This window comes from Balaenoptera physalus (genome assembly GCF_965194825.1).
Source record: "Balaenoptera physalus genome assembly, chromosome: 15".
Classification (NCBI taxonomy): Eukaryota; Metazoa; Chordata; class Mammalia; order Artiodactyla; family Balaenopteridae; genus Balaenoptera; species Balaenoptera physalus.
Window position 1 is genome coordinate 59,130,211 of NC_138894.1, and position 19,824 is coordinate 59,150,034.

A 19,824-nucleotide genomic window follows, 5' to 3' on the forward strand; every position below is an offset into this window, starting at 1 on the left:
TTGGGAGCGTGGAGTCTTATTCACTGCGCCACCAGGGAAGTCCCCGTCCCCAGTATTTACATAGATGTGGTCTCTGTCCATCATAGGTTGCAGGTGTAGATAATACATACCTCTGATAGACTCTGGATTGGCCTCGCCAAGCCACTCAGAACACCAGAGGAAAGGTTTTGATCACAAAGGATAAAAAGTATGTGAGCATTTCTTTATTTTTTTATTTTTTTTAATTTTTGGCTGCATTGGGTCTTCGTTGCTGTGCGTGGGCTTTCTCTAGTTGCGGAGAGCAGGGGCTATACTCTTCGTTGCAATGCACAGGCTTCTCATTGCGGTGGCTTCTCTTGTTGCGGAGCATGGGCTCTAGAGCGCAGGCTCAGTAGTTGTGGCACACGGGCTTAGCTGCTCCGCGGCATGTGGGATCTTCCCGGACCAGGGGTCGAACCCATGTCCCCTGCATTGGCAGGTGGATTCTTAACCACTGCACCACCAGGGAAGCCCGTGAGCATTTCCTGAAGCATTCTGAGCAGATATGGAGCAAGTTTATAAGGAGCTTCCAAGAAAAATAAGACAAAGTACACAATAGTATTTTACAATGAACTCTCTCCTTAAACTTGGATGGGAGAAAGTTGTTTATTAAAATCCTGTTGGCAATTCTGGTAATAAACCCAAAGGATGGCATCTAAAATGGACCTGCTTTAATCTCCTCTTCCCCGACTCTACCTCCAAACAGTAAAGGATGAGCCATCAATCAGTATAGAGAGGTTCATGTAAACACTCTGCATGGTTCTTTGGATGTAAGGCAGCCCCTAAAATCTAACATTCTTCCAGAAGGACCAGAAGGATTCAAACCTTTACCCTTTTCTGAAAAAGAACGCTCTGTCAAAAGAAGTCCCTTTAGTTTTAACACATTCCTTTCATCCATGTCAAGGGTGGTGTGAGTGTACTGTTGACCCTGAGAACACTTATCCTAATTACTTACAAAGAACAGTGAACCAACTGATGACTAAGCAGAGGGTTTGAGCTAATGCTTGGAGTAAACACTGTGGCTGGGAAAACTCCAGAACAAGTAACTACCTCCGTTCATGCAGCAGCTGCGATGCTGGAAAGTAACATATCAATTGAAGTTTTGTAAAATTAAATATTATTAGAAAAGCAGAAATGATCATCATAGAAAATGCCCTCTATATGAAGAGACTTTTATAATGTGAATAGTCAGGCTGTAACCTATAGTTTATTGGGTTTGTTTAGCCAATGGCTTGTAAGGATCCTAGTTTCCTGAATCAATACCCAGGGGCTCCAGCTCAACACTCACCTGCTCTGTAAAGCCTTCCCCTCCCACCTGGGTTTTAGAATTCACTTTCATTCATCTCTGAACGCAATTTTAATATTGTCTGTGTCCTACAGTTCAGCTCTTTTGGCTTTCAATATTCAATTCCTACAATGTCTTTTTTTTTTTTAACGAGGTACAATACTCAATTTAATACATTTTAAAATGCTTCTCTTGCCTCGTCCTTCTTTTCTCTATTTCTATCATTGCATTCTTCAGTATATTTATAATAATCAGAATTTCAGGTATAGGACAACAGGTGTCACTATGATAAATAAAATTTTAAAAGTTTACCATTCTTTTAAAATTGATTATCAAAAAGTACAAACTTCCAGTTTTAAGATAAATAAGTACTGGGGATGTAATGTACAACGTGATGTACAACTGCTGTATGTTATATGTGACAAGTTAAGAGTTCTCATCACAAGAAAAAACATTTTTTATTTCTTTAATTTTGTATCTCTATGAGGTGATGTATGTTCTCTAAAGTTATAGTGATAATCATTTCATGGTATATGTAAGCCAAATCATTATGCTGTACACCTTAAACTTATACAGTGCTCTATGTCAATTATATCTCAATAAAACTGGAAGGAAAAAAATACTAAGTAGATAGGAAAAAAATTTGATTAACTGCTTCATTCACTAGTCTATCCCTTCATTTATTGTTATTAAAACTGTGTGAGATATTGGGTGGAGAAAAGAAAATAATTATTAATGTTACTTAGAGAAGATTAAACCATAATGGTGGGAATCTGGGGGGAAGACAGGAGAAAAGTCAGCATAGGAACTGGTTTGTGAATTGCCTTTTTCCACCAAGTAAGTCAGTTGATATAGTCAAGTTAATTTATTCTGAGCAGGCACGTGTCAACATTTTACTGAAAAACAAGTGCAGTGTACTGAACTGACCTGTACTTTAAAAAAGTACTGGAAGCTGATTGGAAGCAGCCCAGATCCCTAAAGGCCAGTTCACAGAAGGATTAGTTAGTTCAATGTCCAAGCTACTCCCAATTTGCCAAATGTGTGATTTACCAAAAACTTAAGACTACTCTTGAAAATATCCAATGAATATTAAGGTATTTTTTATGAGTATCACAGGGAATATGTGTTATTCAGGATAGTCTTCAAGATATTACTGTCACATATTCTAATTTAAAACATTTGTATTCAATATGTTCTAGAATATATTTTTCTTCATGTATATGAATATATTCCATAAATGTATTCACTTCTGTTTCTTTCAAAACACCTTAAAATGCTGGTAAAATAAATTAAGCTTTCTGTTAATTGGAAAGCTAAGCTCACAAGAAAGTAGGGAACATTCTCAGTGGTCACAAAATTAAGAGGGAGTTAAATTGTGGGGTAGGGGAGAGCGAGAGTGTCAGATAAGCTGAGGCGGAGGCCTCCCTGGGGTTTACTGGTCTCAGGATCCAAGGACTTTGAGGGTTTTTTTTTTGTATTTTTGTTTTTTTAAAATAAATTTATTTATTTATTTATTTTTGGCTGTGTTGGGTCTTCGTTTCTGTGCAAGGGCTTTCTCCAGTTGCGGCAAGTGGGGGCCACTCTTCATCGCGGTGCGCGGGCCTCTCACTATCGCGGCCTCTCTTGCTGCGGAGCACAGGCTCCAGACGCGCAGGCTCAGTAGTTGTGGCTCACGGGCCAAGCTACTCCGCGGCATGTGGGATCTTCCCAGACCAGGGCTCGAACCCGTGTCCCCTGCATTAGCAGGCAGACTCTCAACCACTGCGCCACCAGGGAAGCCCAGGACTTTGAGTTTTAATGGACATATAGCAACAGAAGAGACCTTGGGTTAACAAGAATGAAGAGATAGACTTGATGCTTTCACATAAAGTTAGAACTCTGCAGGGCTGTACCTTTGGTGAAAGTGTGTACCAGAAACAAAACTGCAGAAATGCACAAGGAAACAGAATCTCCTGGTGGAGCCTCTTGATTTGGTTAAAAAAAATTCCCCTGAGAATTTAAAATTATAGTCTGCCCTTACTCAGGTCTAGAGCTCAATCTTATACTACCTATAGAAACCAGGGGCCCACAAGTTGAAAAATTAACTTAAACATGGATGCCAAGCAGATAGAAGCAAATATAAAATCTCTTTGAAAGGAATATACTCTCCACTCGGACCACACAGGATTCCCATAGACAAAACCCCACTAAAGATGAGCTCATCATCTAAAATTACAAAATGCAGGAAGAAATAATCACCATGAGTGAGAACTCAGAAATTCTGCGGAGGGAAGTGGTACGGACCTCACCTAACATGGTAGCCTCGGCCTGGCATGAATATTCCACAGTTAAAATCTTCCAGTTGTCAGAAGAATCTGTCAGTGGCTGAAATTATTTCCTTTGTTTACCCTAAGCAACCCGTTCAGGAGCACACTTCACAGACTAGACTCTGCTAGATGACAGCTAATCAATTAGCCTCCCCCAACCCAAATATCAAATGGAAAGAATCCAAAAACTTACTGTGCTTAGAGTGTCTGTAGTTTTTTCTTTTCTCTTATAAAGCCCTTTTTGTTGACAACAGCCTAATGACTATTCTGCTTAAAATAAGCAAGTATATCATTTGCATGCAGATAACGAAATGTCTCTGAGTTGTGCTTTCACAGAGTCAAAAGAATAAACACAACAGCAGGACGAGACCACAATAACTTCAGATAATATTGAATAGAATTACCAGACTATTACGAAACCAGGTTTGTTTGCCCCACTCCGCAACAAGCCAAACACTGAGACGTGGAAGTCTGCAGCAGAGAAAGGGTTTATCCACAAGACAGCCAAGCGAGGAGATGGGAGAACAAGTCTCAGATCCGCCTACCTAAAGGTGAGGGGCTTGGCATATTTACAGGATAAAGAAGCAGGGTGGTCTGAGGCATGGGGAAAGGGGGTTGAAGATAAGAAAAAGGTGAAGTAATCAGTGTTCTGCGCAGGTGTATCTGAGTTACATGCTTCTTCAAGAGACACGTGTTCAGAAAATGGTGGCATTAGCATGATCTGATGATGGAGTTTTTGCCCCTCAGACAACAATAGGTTATCCATCCGACACTTGCACAGGCCCAGTTGAATGGTCAGTGTGCTTGACCAATTTGAACTGGGCAAGACTAGCTCCATGTTCCTGAAAAACAACTTAAGAAACCATTACTGGGGAAATAACTACTGCAGAGCAGAATAAAGAAAAAAGAATGAAAAGAACTGAGCAGTCTCAGAGACCTCTGGGACAACATTAAACGCACCAACATTCAAATTATAGGGGTCCCAGAAGAAGAAGAGAAAAAGAAAGGGACTGAGAAAATATTTGAAGAGATTATAGTTGAAAACTTCCCTAATATGGGAAAGGAAATAGTTAATCAAGTCCTGGAAGCACAGAGAGTCCCATACAGGATAAATCCAAGGAGAAACACTCCAAGACACATATTAATCAAACTATCAAAAATTAAATATAAAGAAAACATATTAAAAGCAGCAAGGGAAAAACAACAAATAACACACAAGGGAATCCCCATAAGGTCAACAGCTGATCTTTCAGCAGAAACTCTGCAAGCCAGAAGGGAGTGGCAGGATATACTTAAAGTCATGAAGGAGAAAAAGCTACAACCAAGATTACTCTACCCAGCAAGGATTTCATTCAGATTTGATGGAGAAATTAAAACCTTTACAGACAAGCAAAAGCTGAGAGAGTTCAGCACCACCAAACCAGCTTTACAACAAATGCTAAAGGAACTTCTCTAGGCAAGAACACAAGAGAAGGAAAACACCTACAATAACAAACCCAAAACATTTAAGAAAATGGGAATAGGAACATACATATTGATAATTACCTTAAATGTAAATGGATTAAATGCTCCCACCAAAAGACACAGACTGGCTGAATGGATATAAAAACAAGACCCGTATATACGCTGTCTACAAGAGACCCACTTCAGACCTAGGGACACATACAGACTGAAAGTGAGGGGATGGAAAAAGATATTCCATGCAAATGGAAATCAAAAGAAAGCTGGAGTAGCAATTCTCATATCAGATAAAATAGACGTTAAAATAAAGACTATTACAAGAGACAAAGAAGGACACTACATAATGATCAAGGGATCGATCCAAGAAGAAGGTATAACAATTGTAAATATTTATGCACCCAACATAGGAGCACCTCAATACATACGGCAAATACTAACAGCCATAAAAGGGGAAATCGACAGTAACACAATCATAGTAGGGGACTTTAACACCCCACTTTCACCAATGGACAGATCATCCAAAATGAAAATAAATAAGGAAACACAAGCTTTAAATGATACATTAAACAAGATGGATTTAATTGATATTTATAGGACATTCCACCCAAAAACAACAGAAAACACATTTTTCTCAAGTGCTCATGGACCATTCTCCAGGATAGATCATATCTTGGGTCACAAATCAAGCCTTGGTAAATTTAAGAAAATTGAAATTGTATCAAGTATCTTTTCTGACCACAATGCTATGAGACTAGATATCAATTACAGGAAAAAAACTGTAAAAAATACAAACACATGGAGGCTACACAATACACTACTTAATAACGAAGTGATCACTGAAGAAATCAAAGGGAAAACCAAAAAATACCTAGAAACAAATGACAATGGAGACACAACGACCCAAAACCTATGGGATGCAGCAAAAGCAGTTCTAAGAGGGAAGTTTACAGCAATACAAGCCTATATCAAGAAACAGGAAACATCTCGAATAAACAACCTAACCTTGCACCTAAAGCAATTAGAGAAAGAAGAACAAAAAAACCCAAAGTTAGCAGAAGGAAAGAAATCATAAAGATGAGATCAGAAATAAATTGAAAAGAAATGAAGGAGACAATAGCAAAGATCAATAAAACTAAAAGCTGGTTCTTTGAGAAGATAAACAAAACTGATAAACCATTAGCCAGATTCATCAAGAGAAAAAGGGAGAAGACTCAAATCAATAGAATTAGAAATGAAAAAGCAGAAGTAACAACTGACACTGCAGAAATACAAACGATCATGAGAGATTACTACAAGCAACTCTATGCCAATAAAATGGACAACCTGGAAGAAATGGACAAATTCTTAGAAATGCACAACCTGCCGAGACTGAACCAGGAAGAAATAGAAAATATGAACAGACCAATCACAAGCACTGAAATTGAAACTGTGATTAAAAATCTTCCAACAAACAAGACCAGGACCAGATGGCTTCACAGGCGAATTCTATCAAACATTTAGAGAAGAGCTAACACCTATCCTTCTCAAACTCTTCCAAAATATTGCAGAGGGAGGAACACTCCCCAACTCATTCTACGAGGCCACCATCACCCTGATACCAAAACCAGACAAAGATGTCACAAAGAAAGAAAACTACAGGCCAATATCACTGATGAACATAGATGCAAAAATCCTCAACAAAATATTAGCAAACAGAATCCAACAGCACATTAAAAGAATCATACACCATGATCAAGTGGGGTTTATTCCAGGAATGCAAGGATTCTTCAATATACACAAGTCAATCAATGTGATACATCATATTAACAAATTGAAGGAGAAAAACCATATGATCATCTCAATAGATGCAGAGAAAGCTTTCGACAAAATTCAACACCCATTTATGATAAAAGCCCTGCAGAAAGTAGGCATAGAGGGAACTTTCCTCAACATAATAAAGGCCATATATGACAAACCCACAGCCAACATTGTCCTCAATGGTGAAAAACTGAAACCATTTCCACTAAGATCAGGAACAAGAAAAGGTTGCCCACTCTCACCACTATTATTCAACATAGTTTTGGAAGTGTTAGTCACAGCAATCAGAGAAGAAAAAGAAATAAAATGAATCCAAATTGGAAAAGAAGAAGTAAAGCTGTCACTGTTTGCAGATGACATGATACTCTACATAGAGAATCCTAAAGATGGTACCAGAAAACTACTAGAGCTAATCAATGAATTTGGTAAACTAGCAGGATACAAAATTAATGCACAGAAATCTCTTGCATTCCTATACACTAATGATGAAAAATCTGAAAGTGAAATTAAGAAAACACTCCCATTTACCACTGCAACAAAAAGAATAAAATATCTAGGAATAAACCTACCTAAGGAGACAAAAGACCTGTATGCAGAAAATTATAAGACACTGATGAAAGAAATTAAAGATGATACAAACAGATGGAGAGATATACCATGTTCTTGGATTGGAAGAATCAACATTGTGAAAATGACTCTACTACCCAAAGCAATCTACAGATTCAATGCAATCCCTATCAAACTACCACTGGCATTTTTCACAGAACTAGAACAAAAAATTTCACAATTTGTATGGAAACACAAAAGACCCCGAATAGCCAAAGCAATCTTGAGAACGAAAAATGGAGCTGGAGGAATCAGGCTCCCTGACTTCAGACTATATTACAAAGCTACAGTAATCAAGACAGTTTGGTACTGGCACAAAAACAGAAACATACATCAATGGAACAGGATAGAAAGCCCAGAGATAAACCCACACACATATGGTCACCTTATCTTTGATAAAGGAGGCAAGCATATACAGTGGAAAAAAGACAGCCTCTTCAATAAGTGGTGCTGGGAAAACTGGACAGGTACATGTAAAAGTATGAAATTAGAACACTCCCTAACACCATACACAAAAATAAACTCAAAATGGATTAAAGACCTAAACGTAAGGCCAGACACTATCAAACTCTTAGAGGAAAACATAGGCAGAACACTCTATGACATAAATCACAGCAAGATCCTTTTTGACCCAGCTCCTAGAGAAATGGAAATAAAAACACAAATAAACAAATGGGACCTAATGAAACTTAAAAGCTTTTGCACAGCAAAGGAAACCATAAACAAGACGAAAAGACAACCCTCACAATGGGAGAAAATATTTGCAAATGAAGCAACTGACAAAGGATTAATCTCCAAGATTTACAAGCAGCTCATCCAGCTCAATAACAAAAAAAACAAACAACCCAATCCAAAAATGGGCAGAAGACCTAAATAGACATTTCTCCAAAGAAGATATACAGATTGCCAACAGACACATGAAAGAATGCTCAACATCATTAATCATTAGAGAAATGCAAATCAAAACTACAATGAGGTATCATCTCACACCGGTCAGAATGGCCATCATCAAAAAATCTAGAAACAATAAATGCTAGAGAGGGTGTGGAGAAAAGGGAACACTCTTGCACTGTTGGTGGGAATGTAAATTGATACAGCCACTATGGAGGACAGTATGGAGGTTCCTTAATAAACTAAAAATAGAACTACCATACGACCCAGCAATCCCACTACTGGGCACATACCCTGAGAAAACCATACTTCAAAAAGAGTCATGTACCAGAATGTTCATTGCAGCTCTATTTACAATAGCCAGGACATGGAAGCAACCTAAGTGTCCATCAACGGATGAATGGATAAAGAAGATGTGGCACATATATACAATGGAATATTACTCAGCCATAAAAAGAAATGAAATGGAGGTATTTGTAATGAGGTGGATGGAGTTAGAGTCTGTCATACAGAGTGAAGTAAGTCAGAAAGAGAAAAACAAATATAGTATGCTAACACATATATATGGAATCTAAGGGGAAAAAAAAAAAAAAGGTCATGAAGAACCTAGTGGCAAGACGGGAATAAAGACACAGACCTACTAGAGAATGGACTTGAGGATGGGGGAGGGGGAGGGGTAAGATGGGACAGGGTGAGAGAGTGGCATGGACATACATACACTACCAAATGTAAAATAGATAGCTAGTGGGAAGCAGCCGCATAGCACAGGGAGATCAGCTCGGTGCTTTGTGACCAACTAGAGGGGTGGGATAGGGAGGGTGGGAGGGAGGGAGACGCAAGAGGGAAGAGATATGGGAACATATGTATATGTATAACTGATTCACTTAGTTATAAAGCAGAAACTAACACACCATTGTAAAGCAATTATACTCCAATAAAGATGTTAAAAAAAGAAAAAGAAACCATTACTGGGACTTCCCTGGTGGCGCAGTGGTTAAGAATCTGCTTGCCAATGCAGGAGACACGGGTTCGATCCCTGGTCTGGGAAGATGCCACATGCCGCGGAGCAACTAAGCCCATGCGCCACAACTACTGAGCCTGTGCTCTAGAGCCCATAAGCCACAACTACTGAGCCCACATGCTGCAACTACTGAAGCCCATGCGCCTAGAGCCCATGCTCTGCAACAAGAGAAGCCACTGCAATCAGAAGCCTGCGCACTGCAACCAAGAGTAACCCCCGCTCGCCGCAACTAGAGAAACCCCGCATGCAGCAGTGAAGACCCAATGCAACCAAAAATGAAACAAAATTTTAAAAAATTTAAAAATTAAAAAATTTTAATAATAAAAAAATAAAATAAGAAACCATTACTATAGCGACCCATATGTCAGAGGTTTTATCTGGAGGGGGTGGTTAAAGGAATCTTATGATATATTGCCCAAGCTACAGTGAAGCTTGGAGCGTATGCAATTTGCAAGAACAATTAAAGCAAGCTTGATTAGTGAAGGCAGGTTACAAGTTATTATTTATTAAGCAAGTTATAGTTCAAGGATTCTAATTGATGACTGCCCTCAGTTTCAAGACTATTAAAAAGTGTGCTTAAAATAATTAGACTTATCCCTAAGTATTTTATGTTTTGGGATGCTGTTGAAATGGTATTTTAAAAATTTCGTTTTCTACATGTTCATTGTTAACATACAGAAATAACATTGATTATTGTATATTGATCTGCAGCCTGTGGCCTTGCTAAATTTACTTAATAGTTCTAGTAGTTCTTTTGTAGATTCTTTAGAAGGATTTTCTATCTGCATGATCATGTTATCTGTGAGAAAAGACCATTTTCCTTTTTCCTTTCCAATCTGTGTGGCTTTTATATCTTTTTTTGCAGTGGCTTAAAGCTCTAGTATAATGGTCGATAGAAGTGTTGAAGGTGGACATCCTTGCTTTGTTCCTGATGTTAGGGGTAAAGTATTCGGTCTTCTGCTACAAGAACATTAACTGTGGGTTTTTGTTTTTTAATATTTATTTATTTATTTGGCTGCGCTGGGTCTTAGTTGCAGCACTCAGGATCTTTGTTGCCACATGTGAGATCTTCCTCGCAGCATGCGGGATCTTTTCAGTTGTGGCATGCGGAATCTAGTTCCTTGACCAGGGATCAAACCTGGGCCCCCTGCATTGGGAACATGGAGTCTTAACCACTGGACCACCAGGGAAGTCCCAACTGTGGGTTTTTAATAGATGCCCTTTATCAGGTTGAGAGACTACTTTTCTGTTTCTAGTTTGCAGAACATTTTTATTATGAACAGGTACTGACTTTTGTCAAACACCTTTTTTCCCCATCTTTTCAGATGATCGTAAGATCGCTTTTCTTACGATAATGTATTTATTTCTTTATTTAGATACTGAAGGAAAAGAGCTCTGAACCTGAAGTTTTATATACAATACAGCCAAATTTTCATTTCAATGAGAGAATGTAATAAGAACGTTCTCAGGCACACAAGGCCTCAGAAGTTTAACACACAAAAATCCACAATGAAAATACCTTTAAAAGAAGTGTTTATGTAAGAGAAACAAATCCAGGAGAACCTTCAAGAGATATGAGATGTCAGGGTGATCAAATATTTTGATAAATTTATTGCTGTTTAAAAAAATTAAAAAGCTAAGACTAAAGAAGAGAATGTTTATCCAAAATAACTAATGTCAAAAATTCCAAACAAGAACAATATGATGGGGGAGGAGAGGGAGACAAAAGGGATATTAAAAAATGCTAATGCATTTGACTTGTTAGGAGGAAGGTATATATACTTAGAAGTTTAAGAAACCAACAATTGTGCGAATTTTCATCAGGAGTTATGTGTTCTTTGATAATAGTCAGGGATGGAAGAAGTGGGGTCATTAAATACAGATGGGTATCATTCCCACCACCCCAGTTTATAGTATATCTGAAAAAGAACATCCCAAGAGAAGCCAGAATTCCAAACTGTTAGCACCATGTTTTGCCCTTATCAGAAATATGAATAAGAGACGGAGAAATACAAAACCCTACCCCACTGCCTTGATTAAGCAGATTTTACTGACATCAGTATTTTGAATTGCCCCCTTTGTGGTTATCCTGAGGTTCTTATACCCTGGGACAATGCATCTTAGTAAGATTCAGGGTGGCATTTCATTGTTTAAAGGGGGGAGGGAACATGACTGTGAAAGGGACAAACGGCGTGATGTTCTAAGGCAGGTCCTTATCAGGCAGGTCAGTTTTAGTGGAGAGCATAGAAAAACGGACAAGCTGGAAAGTAATCTCTAAAACTACCCGTGCCTGAGCACCCTTGGAATATCTGCATGTACCCTCTAGTACTCATGCTCTGTATGAACAGTGATGGGTCATTGTGAATGAATGGAGAATGTTTTAAAAATTAATTTAAAAAATCACCCACCCAGAATTTTAAAATCTTGCCTCAAACGAGTCAGAGCCTCTAAAAATGTCCTAAAAGATCTCTTTTGTCTTAGAGCTGCTGAACATAAGCAGCTAAAATCCAGATGCAGTGTCTGATACTGTGGTAATCTATATTATAACGTCAGATGAATTTACAAACTGTCAACTTAAAAAATGCACAACGTAAAAAAGTTGTGAGTTAGGTTTTATTCAGGGAACTTACTGAGGACTATAGCCTGAGAAATGGCCTCTCAGTAGTTCTGAGGGGACTACCCTGAAGAGGGAGGGAAGAGCTGGTATATATATATATATATATTAATTTTCCAGCCGGGAAATACCTATCGTCAAGCATACATCTGCGTAAAAGATTACTGCTAATGACAAAGAACGGATATCTATGTCTGGGAAGATACAAGAATCTGGGGTCACTGAAATTCTTCCTCATATGTGCGTCTTAATTATCTAGGGTCCCGTGTATCCAAAGCACAGAATGTCTCATCCTGTTTTTCCCGTTGGGAATTCTGCTCAGGGCGCACCACTGGTGGACAATTATAGTGGGTTACGACTTAACCCTTTGTATAAGGGGATGATGAGTGACACCCTTTGTTCTTTTTGTTTACAAAACGTATCCTGTCTCTTATGAGAAAGTTACGGCATTGATGAAGAACATATGGGACCTTGGGAATGAGAATGGGGGAATCTAGGTGAATTTCAATCTGAGTACCTGGCGTTCCTAAAACTCACTGGGTCTCCCTTCCCAGGAGAGGCAGCTTCTTCCTTCCATCCTCTGATCCCTTGCTGGTACTCTCTATTAGCTGAGCCAGCAGGAAGCCAGCTGACAAGGAAGGCTAGGAAATGCAACCCACTGGGGTCAGCCCACTTGTGATGCAGAACACAAGAGGGGAAGAGTGAGGAATGGCTCTGGAGGCAAATACGCCCAGGACAGGACACCCCTGTGCTTTCTGTATGTGCCACTAATGTCCAAAGTCCTGCCATGGCCTCTCTGTCAGGTGGATCTACTTTGCATTTTCCTCATCCCAGGTCTCATCTGGTGTGCTTTGCTCTCACACCCAGCCCTCTTGGAGGGCTTTGGAAGTCTTGCCTCCTTTGGCTGAACCATGCTGGGGTTTGAGGGCTTGAGGATGCTCTCAGGCCCATCTTCCTAGACATCACTCTCAGAATTGCTTCTCCATTGTTCAGGTTCCATACTGGGCCCCACGGGGCTTGCCATCTCCTGGAAAACACCCAAGGGAAAGTGGGGACTCTACCCTGGTCTCCTCTCAAACCTAACCCAAGTCACGAGCCCTTGAACCAGCTTGGGATCATTTTTTTTTAAAATAATTAATTAATTAATTAATTAATTAATTAATTAATAATTTAAATAATAATTTAAATTATTTATTTATTTATTTATTTATTTTTATGGCTGTGTTGGGTCTTCGTTTCTGTGCAAGGGCTTTCTCTAGTTGCGGCAAGCGGGGGCCACCCCTCATCGCGATGCGCGGGCCTCTCACTATCGCGGCCTCTCCTGTTGCGGAGCACAGGCTCCAGACGCGCAGGCTCAGCAATTGTGGCTCACGGCCCAGTTGCTCCGCGGCATGTGGGATCCTCCCGGACCAGGGCTCGAACCCCTGTCCCCTGCATTGGCAGGCAGACTCTCAACCACTGCGCCACCAGGGAAGCCCAACTTGGGATCATTTTTAAAGGGATTCTGCCCAAAAGAGTATCTGTTGGACTGCTAGGGAAAACCAGATATTGAGAGGACCAGGAGCCTTCCAAAAGAGAGGTGCTGCCCATGTCAGGGGGAGTGCAGTGAGGGGTCCAGCAGGGGAGCCACACAAAGGCACTCAGCATTATACATCAGTTAGATGGAGTGGGGAAAGAAGAGCCGACTTACCGTACCAGTTAAGTAACAACTTCCTTATCCCCCTTACCACTCTCCAGTCCATCCCCCCACTCAACCCTCGTGTGGTCATAAACAGCAGCTAGCGAGATGGAGAAGATCTGGTGATTGAGAGAGAGGAACTTGGTTTTTTATTAGACAATTTTCTGTTCTACTTTTTTCTAGCCACATCCATGTGTAACTTAGATGCAAAAATTTTTTTAATTAAAATTTATGAAATGTACATTAACCATTGTATATAATCAAATAATTATGCAGACCGTACCACTCTACATGAACAATCTCCAATTTCAACCGAGCCTTCAACTCAGGCCAGGAAGTCTTCTCTCTCCTCTAGGCAGCTTGCTTTCCCAGTTACACAATGATGATTTCAAACTTTGACCCATTCAATCTACCTGCCCTTCCCCCAATCACGGGACTCTCAGAAAATAGCCATGCCTCCCAAATTTCAGGCTAACACCCATCTGGGCTTTGTATCCATTCTCTCCTGCCTCCTCAATGACCTTGTTCTTTCAGTTTTGTCCATTCTGCTCTTTTCAGTCTCATTTTTGCTGGCTCCTTCCCAAAAGGATTTAAACATGCACAAGGCCCTCCACCTTAAAGACAACACTTCTGGATGCTGTGTCCCCCTCTAGCTACTCTCCTTTCCCTCACAGCCAAGCATGAAAGGCTTGCCCATACTTGCCATACCCAGTCTTACCCACCAGCCATTCACCACCCCTGTACGTTGGCTGCTGCCCAGCACTCCACATAAACTGCTCTCTGAGCCCCCAGTGACCTCACACTGATAAATCCAGTTCACATCTGAGTCCACATCTTGCTTGACCTCTGTATCACTTGAGAATGCTTTGGATTGCAAGTAACTGTCTTAGAGTGGCTTAAACAAATAGGAGTTCTCTGCACATAACAGGATATCTGGAAGTAAGCAGCTACTGGTGCTGGTTCAGTGGCCCACAGTGTTAGGGCAGCCTTTCTAAATTCTCTCCCACTTCCGTCCATGATTGAGGATGACTGCTGAGACAGTACGTCCCCATTCAGGGCTGGAGGAAGGGGAAAGGTCTGCACCCGTCACTTGTCTCTTTTATCAGAAAAGCAAGATTTCCCAAGTTCCCCTTCTGTCTCATTGCCCAGAACTATGTTACCTGGCCATCTAGCTGCAGAAAAGATGGGGAAGTGAGTGTTTAACGTTTTCTAGCCTTCATTGTGGAGACAGACAAGAGAGAAGGGTGTTGAAAATGGAAACTGGGCTACCACCAACTCAAACTCATCAGCGTTGGCCCGGTGTAGCTCTTTGGTTACCTGAAACCCATGCGCATCCCTCTTTCTCACATATACATCTGACATGCGGGGCGCTCACTCCATAAAGGAGGTAATCCTAAAGTCCCAGCCAGCTCCTACATGCAGCTGGGAGTCCAGGTACTCTGTGTACTGTGCAGGCCCCTTTCAGGTCCAGATGTGGCTTCTCATGGTTGGATGATTTAAGCTAAGACAAGTTCATTTTCCGCTAAAATGAGAAAGATGGGACGTACCAAGTGTTGGAGAGAATGGGGACCAATAGAACTCTTGCTGGAGTGTAAACTGACATAGCCACTTGGAAAAACTTTTGGCACTATCTAATATAGCTGAACATCTGCGTTCCCAGGAGCCAGCAGTTCTACTCCTAGGTTAATACCTGACAGAGACCTGAACAGATGTGCAAGAAAAGACATGTTCTACAATGTTGAAGTAGCATAATTTATAACAACCTAAAATTGGAAACCACCCAGATATCCACTGACAGTAGAAGGGAAAAGAGAATAGCATACAGAGATGAGAATGAATGCTCTAAATCTACACACTATGAATGAATCTCAAAATAATGTTGAGTAAAAGAAGCCATAGATAAAAGAGTATGTACTGTGTGATTCCATTTATAGAAAATACAGAAACAGGTAAAACTGCTCTGTGGTATTAGAAGTTAGGATAGCAATTACCTTTTAGGAAGAGGGTGGTGCTTGGAAGGGAGCACAAGCGGGTCTCCTAGGGTGTTGGTAATGTTCTGTTTCTTGATCTGGGAGCTAGTTATATGGGGGTGTTCAATTTCTGAAAATTTATTGAGCTGTATGCTTTTCTGTATGGGTACTTTTGTGTATACTATTCTGAAATAATAGAAAAAAACCCATATATTTACATATATGCCCCTGGTTCCTGGCACAGAGCTTCTAAAACCCTTGTAATTTCATAAGTGATAAGAACACTAGGAGCATCTTTTGTTCTAATACTTGGCCTTTGACCCTGGTTCCTGACAGTTTTTAAATCCTTTGGAATTTCCTTGGTGATAGGAGTGTCCTTTGTTCTAATGTGGCGACCCTTGGTGGGCCCCTGGATGGCTTCAGGATGGGTCTGATCACCAGAAAGACCAAATCATGATTAGACACTTTGAGCTTTTAGCTCCACCCACTATCCTCCAAGGAGGGGAGAGGGACTGGAGATTGAGTTAATGATCAATTATGCCTATGTGAGGAAGCCTCCATAAAAATCCCAATAGTACAGGGTTCAGAGAGCTTCTGGGTTGGTGGAACACATGCAGGTGTCTGCAGGATGGGGCACCCCAGCTCCAAAGGGACAGAAGCTCCTGTGCTTGGGACCCTTCCAGACCTCACCCTATGTATTTCTTCATCTGACTGTTCATCTGTACCCGTTATGATATCCTGTATTATATAATAAACTGGTAAATGTAAGTAAGTGTTTCCCTGAGTTCTGTGAGCTGTTCTAGCAAGTGATCAAATCCCCGGAGGGAGTCATGGGAGCCTTCAATTTGTAAAGTTGGACAAAAGTCATGGGTAACCTGGGGACCTACTAATTGTGCTTGGCATCTGAAGTGGGCGGCAGTCTTATGGGTCTGAGCCCTTTACCTGTGGGGACTGTACTAACTTCAGTTAGTGTCAGAATTGAATTGCATTGTAGGACACTCAGCTGGTGTTGCAAGGAATTGCTTGGTGTGGGGAAAAACCACACATCTGCTGTCAGAAGTATTGTGTGTGTGAGTAAAGGGAAACAGAAGTGTGTTTTTTCTAAACAACCGTGTATCAATAAAATGTAAAAAACAAAACCAAACAAAAAATAAGGGAAACACATTCAATGCACAATGTGAAAAAATAAATAAATGCTTCCTTTCAGAAAAAAAGAATGGAAAATACGTAATATCCCACAGTCAGTGGCAGTGTATTAAGTTCTTGTTGGGAAATCTGGCAGCCCTTCCCTTGTTTAAACAGGAACAGACCAATGTTGACCAGGCTTGAGATTTTAGGGACACATGATTCCCTCAATCATTTGTTAGGCTTCTGGTCAATTCCATACATGAGTAATCACAATCAAAAAACTTATCTAGGGAGTCTTTAAATGGTTTTCTAATGAAAGATTATATTTTCCCCCCAAATAATTAATATATTTACTTGATTTTTTAAAAAATTAAAGCCAAACAAAAAGATATAAAATGAGGTCTTATTCTTACCTCTGTTCTCTTTTATTAGTTTCTTGTGTATACCTCAAATGTTTCTTTCTGCAAAACAAGCAAAACCAACTATTAGAATATTTAAGTCTTCTAGGGGCTGGTATCTGTGTGCTTAATTGCAGTGGAGACAATTCAAAACAAAGCAGGTAGAGAAGCCACCTATAGTCCATCTTTGCTACCTTGGGCCTCCATCTTCTCTCCTGATAAAGCTGCCTCTTCCCTGTCTCCATTTGTGCTGGCTTCAGCTTGGGTATTTAAAGAAAGTTGTTTATTTCAACCCAGCAAGTCTCCAAATTGTGGGACTCAGCTAATTTAGGTTGTAAACTGCAGTTAAGATGTTCCTTTCCCACCAAGGCCTTATTTTCTTTAATCTCTGCTTTCCAATCAGTTATCTCTAATCTGGATTTGCCACTCTCTTGAAGGACTTTGCTGAAAGCTACTTAAAAGAGGAAAAAAAAAAAGCCAACAGTCACGAATGTTCTATATTGTTCCTGAGATTTCTCCTGCAGTATAACTTTGGTTGGTATGTGGGTTTTTCCCAAGGTCCAGCAAGTGACAGCAGTTCAACAGTTTAACATATTGGTCACCAACTTTCTATTTGGAATAGAGTCTTTACCACTGGCTACCTTAACCTTCTGTTAGCCAATTTCACGTTTTAGTATCTGTTTTTTTGTGTGTCCTACTTCTGGTACCAAGTTATTTGCCTGTTAGGAATGGGTTCTGCTACAAGTTATAGAACGCCCACCTATAAATGGCTTAAACAATTGACTCACGGACTAAAATGGGGCAAGAATGAAGGTAGGTAGCAGATGATAGTTTCCTGGATGTCAATTATACCTCAATAAAGTTGAGGGGGCAAAAAGGATAGCTCCTCGAATTTGGCTTGAACAACTAAATGGATGGCAGTGATATTCACTAAAATGGGAAAAACAGAGAGGTACACGTTTGGAAGTGAAAATTAATATTTTGGTGGGCCAAGTTAAGTTTGCAATGCCAGTTAGACACTCGTGTGGAGATGTCAAGTAAGCAGTTGTTTAGAGGAGTCAGGACTTACAGGCAGAGGTCATTGTTAGAGATCTACCTTTTGGAGTCATCTGCTTGCAAATGGCAGCTAAAACTATATGACTAGATGAAATCACAGCAGGAGAGTGGGTAGGGAGACAAAGAAGGGGACTAAGGATAGAACACTAAGCACTTTGATATTTACAGGTTGAGCAGAAGATGAGAAGTCAGTGAAAAGAACCCAAGAAAGAATAGTCAATGAGGTAGGAGGAGGACCAAGAGTACATGGCAGCAGAAAACAAGGGAAGAAGGTGTTTCAAAGTGGGGATGGCTGACTGTGAGGAACAGTACTGAGAGGGCAAGTAAAAACAGAGAAGGAGAAGCACCACTGAATTTGCATGGAGATTGTAGTTTCAGCAGTGTAGTGGGGAAGAAACCAGAGCAAGATTACATGATCGTGGGGATGGGCTATTAGAGGGGGAGTAACTGGTGATTCGAGAGAGACAGAGGACATAGGCTAAGATCCATAGAAAAAATGTAAGCGTTGGTTAAATAGAATGAGAATGCTTTATCCATCAGACACTGAGCTTGTTGAAGGAAGAGACCATATCTTGTTTGTATTTGTTTCTCTGGTAACTCCTAGCGCAGTGCCTAGTACCTGGGAGGTACTCAAGAAATGTTACTGAATTAATGAATAAATGAGCAAATGGAAGAATGGATGGATGGCAGAGGGAGAGCTGAAAAATGAACTAGATCTAACTAACTCAAACTTCAGGGTAAGGAAAGGGGAAGGAGCCTGGAATTAATAGGGTTTCTTCTATCCTACAAAGCCCCTGCTCTCTTGCCACAATGGTCAGGGAAGGGAGGAAATAAAGATTTCTGAACTTCAATGGAAAAACAGTGCCTTCTCTGGGCTATTAAACTATTAAGTGGTTCTTGATCCTAGACCATGTTTTCACCATCCATGTTTCTTTCTTCATTCTGCCAACACATAAAAAGATAGGAAGCCCGGGTGCCTTGTTCTCCCAGTTCCCAGACACCCAACGTGGTCCTCTCAACCAAGTCCCCGCATCTTCTTCAGTCCCTGGCTGAGCCCCCAGCAGTTCCATATTTCCTGGGGTTATTTGGAATTTTTCCTTAGAGATGCATCTTACCTATCTAAGGATCAGTATATCCGAAGTACAGAAAGTTTCCTGTTTTCCTCCATCCTGAATTCCCCTCGGGGCACACTGTTGGTGGTCAATTGCAGTGGCTAATGGCTTGATCCTTGTAGAACTGGAATGGCACGCAACATTTTTTTTCTTTACGCTATTATCTTTCTTCCCAACTTGCAGTCAGAAGAGCCCAGGAACCTGTAAATGTGGAGGTGGAGGTGGAGTTGGAGCTGAAAGCCAGTTTTGACACCCGCTGCATCCGCTTTCGCCACCTTAGGTCCTCGCCCTACTACGTCCCTGGGGGCTTCCGGGGTTGCCTAGCAACCTGCGGGGACTCTGGGGGTTCAGGTGGCATAACCGAGCGTCGCCCTCGGGAAGGTAGGCAGAAGAAATGCCTCCGCCCAGCCCTTACTGGGCCCGAGCCCGTTACACGCGGAGTCACCCCAGCAGCCCACACTACCAGACGCCGGGCAGGGGCGG

At 40.8% G+C, this 19,824-nt stretch overlaps 1 protein-coding gene across 2 annotated transcripts in view; it reads right to left on the reverse strand.

Moving 5' to 3' along the window:
- The window catches only part of TTC7A (tetratricopeptide repeat domain 7A), a 178,599-nt gene extending 158,787 nt beyond the window's left edge, over positions 1 to 19,812 (reverse strand). The window contains exons 1-2 of one of the 2 annotated variants that reach the window (XM_082427714.1): positions 19,345 to 19,812; positions 17,189 to 17,236 (exon numbers count right to left, since the gene is read on the reverse strand). The gene's annotated coding sequence lies outside the window, so the exon portion shown is untranslated. Of the gene's footprint in view, positions 1 to 17,188; positions 17,378 to 19,344 lie in introns of those variants that run through there. The other variant, XM_082427715.1, reaches the window with a different exon arrangement.
- Between the last annotated feature and the right edge of the window lie 12 nt (positions 19,813 to 19,824).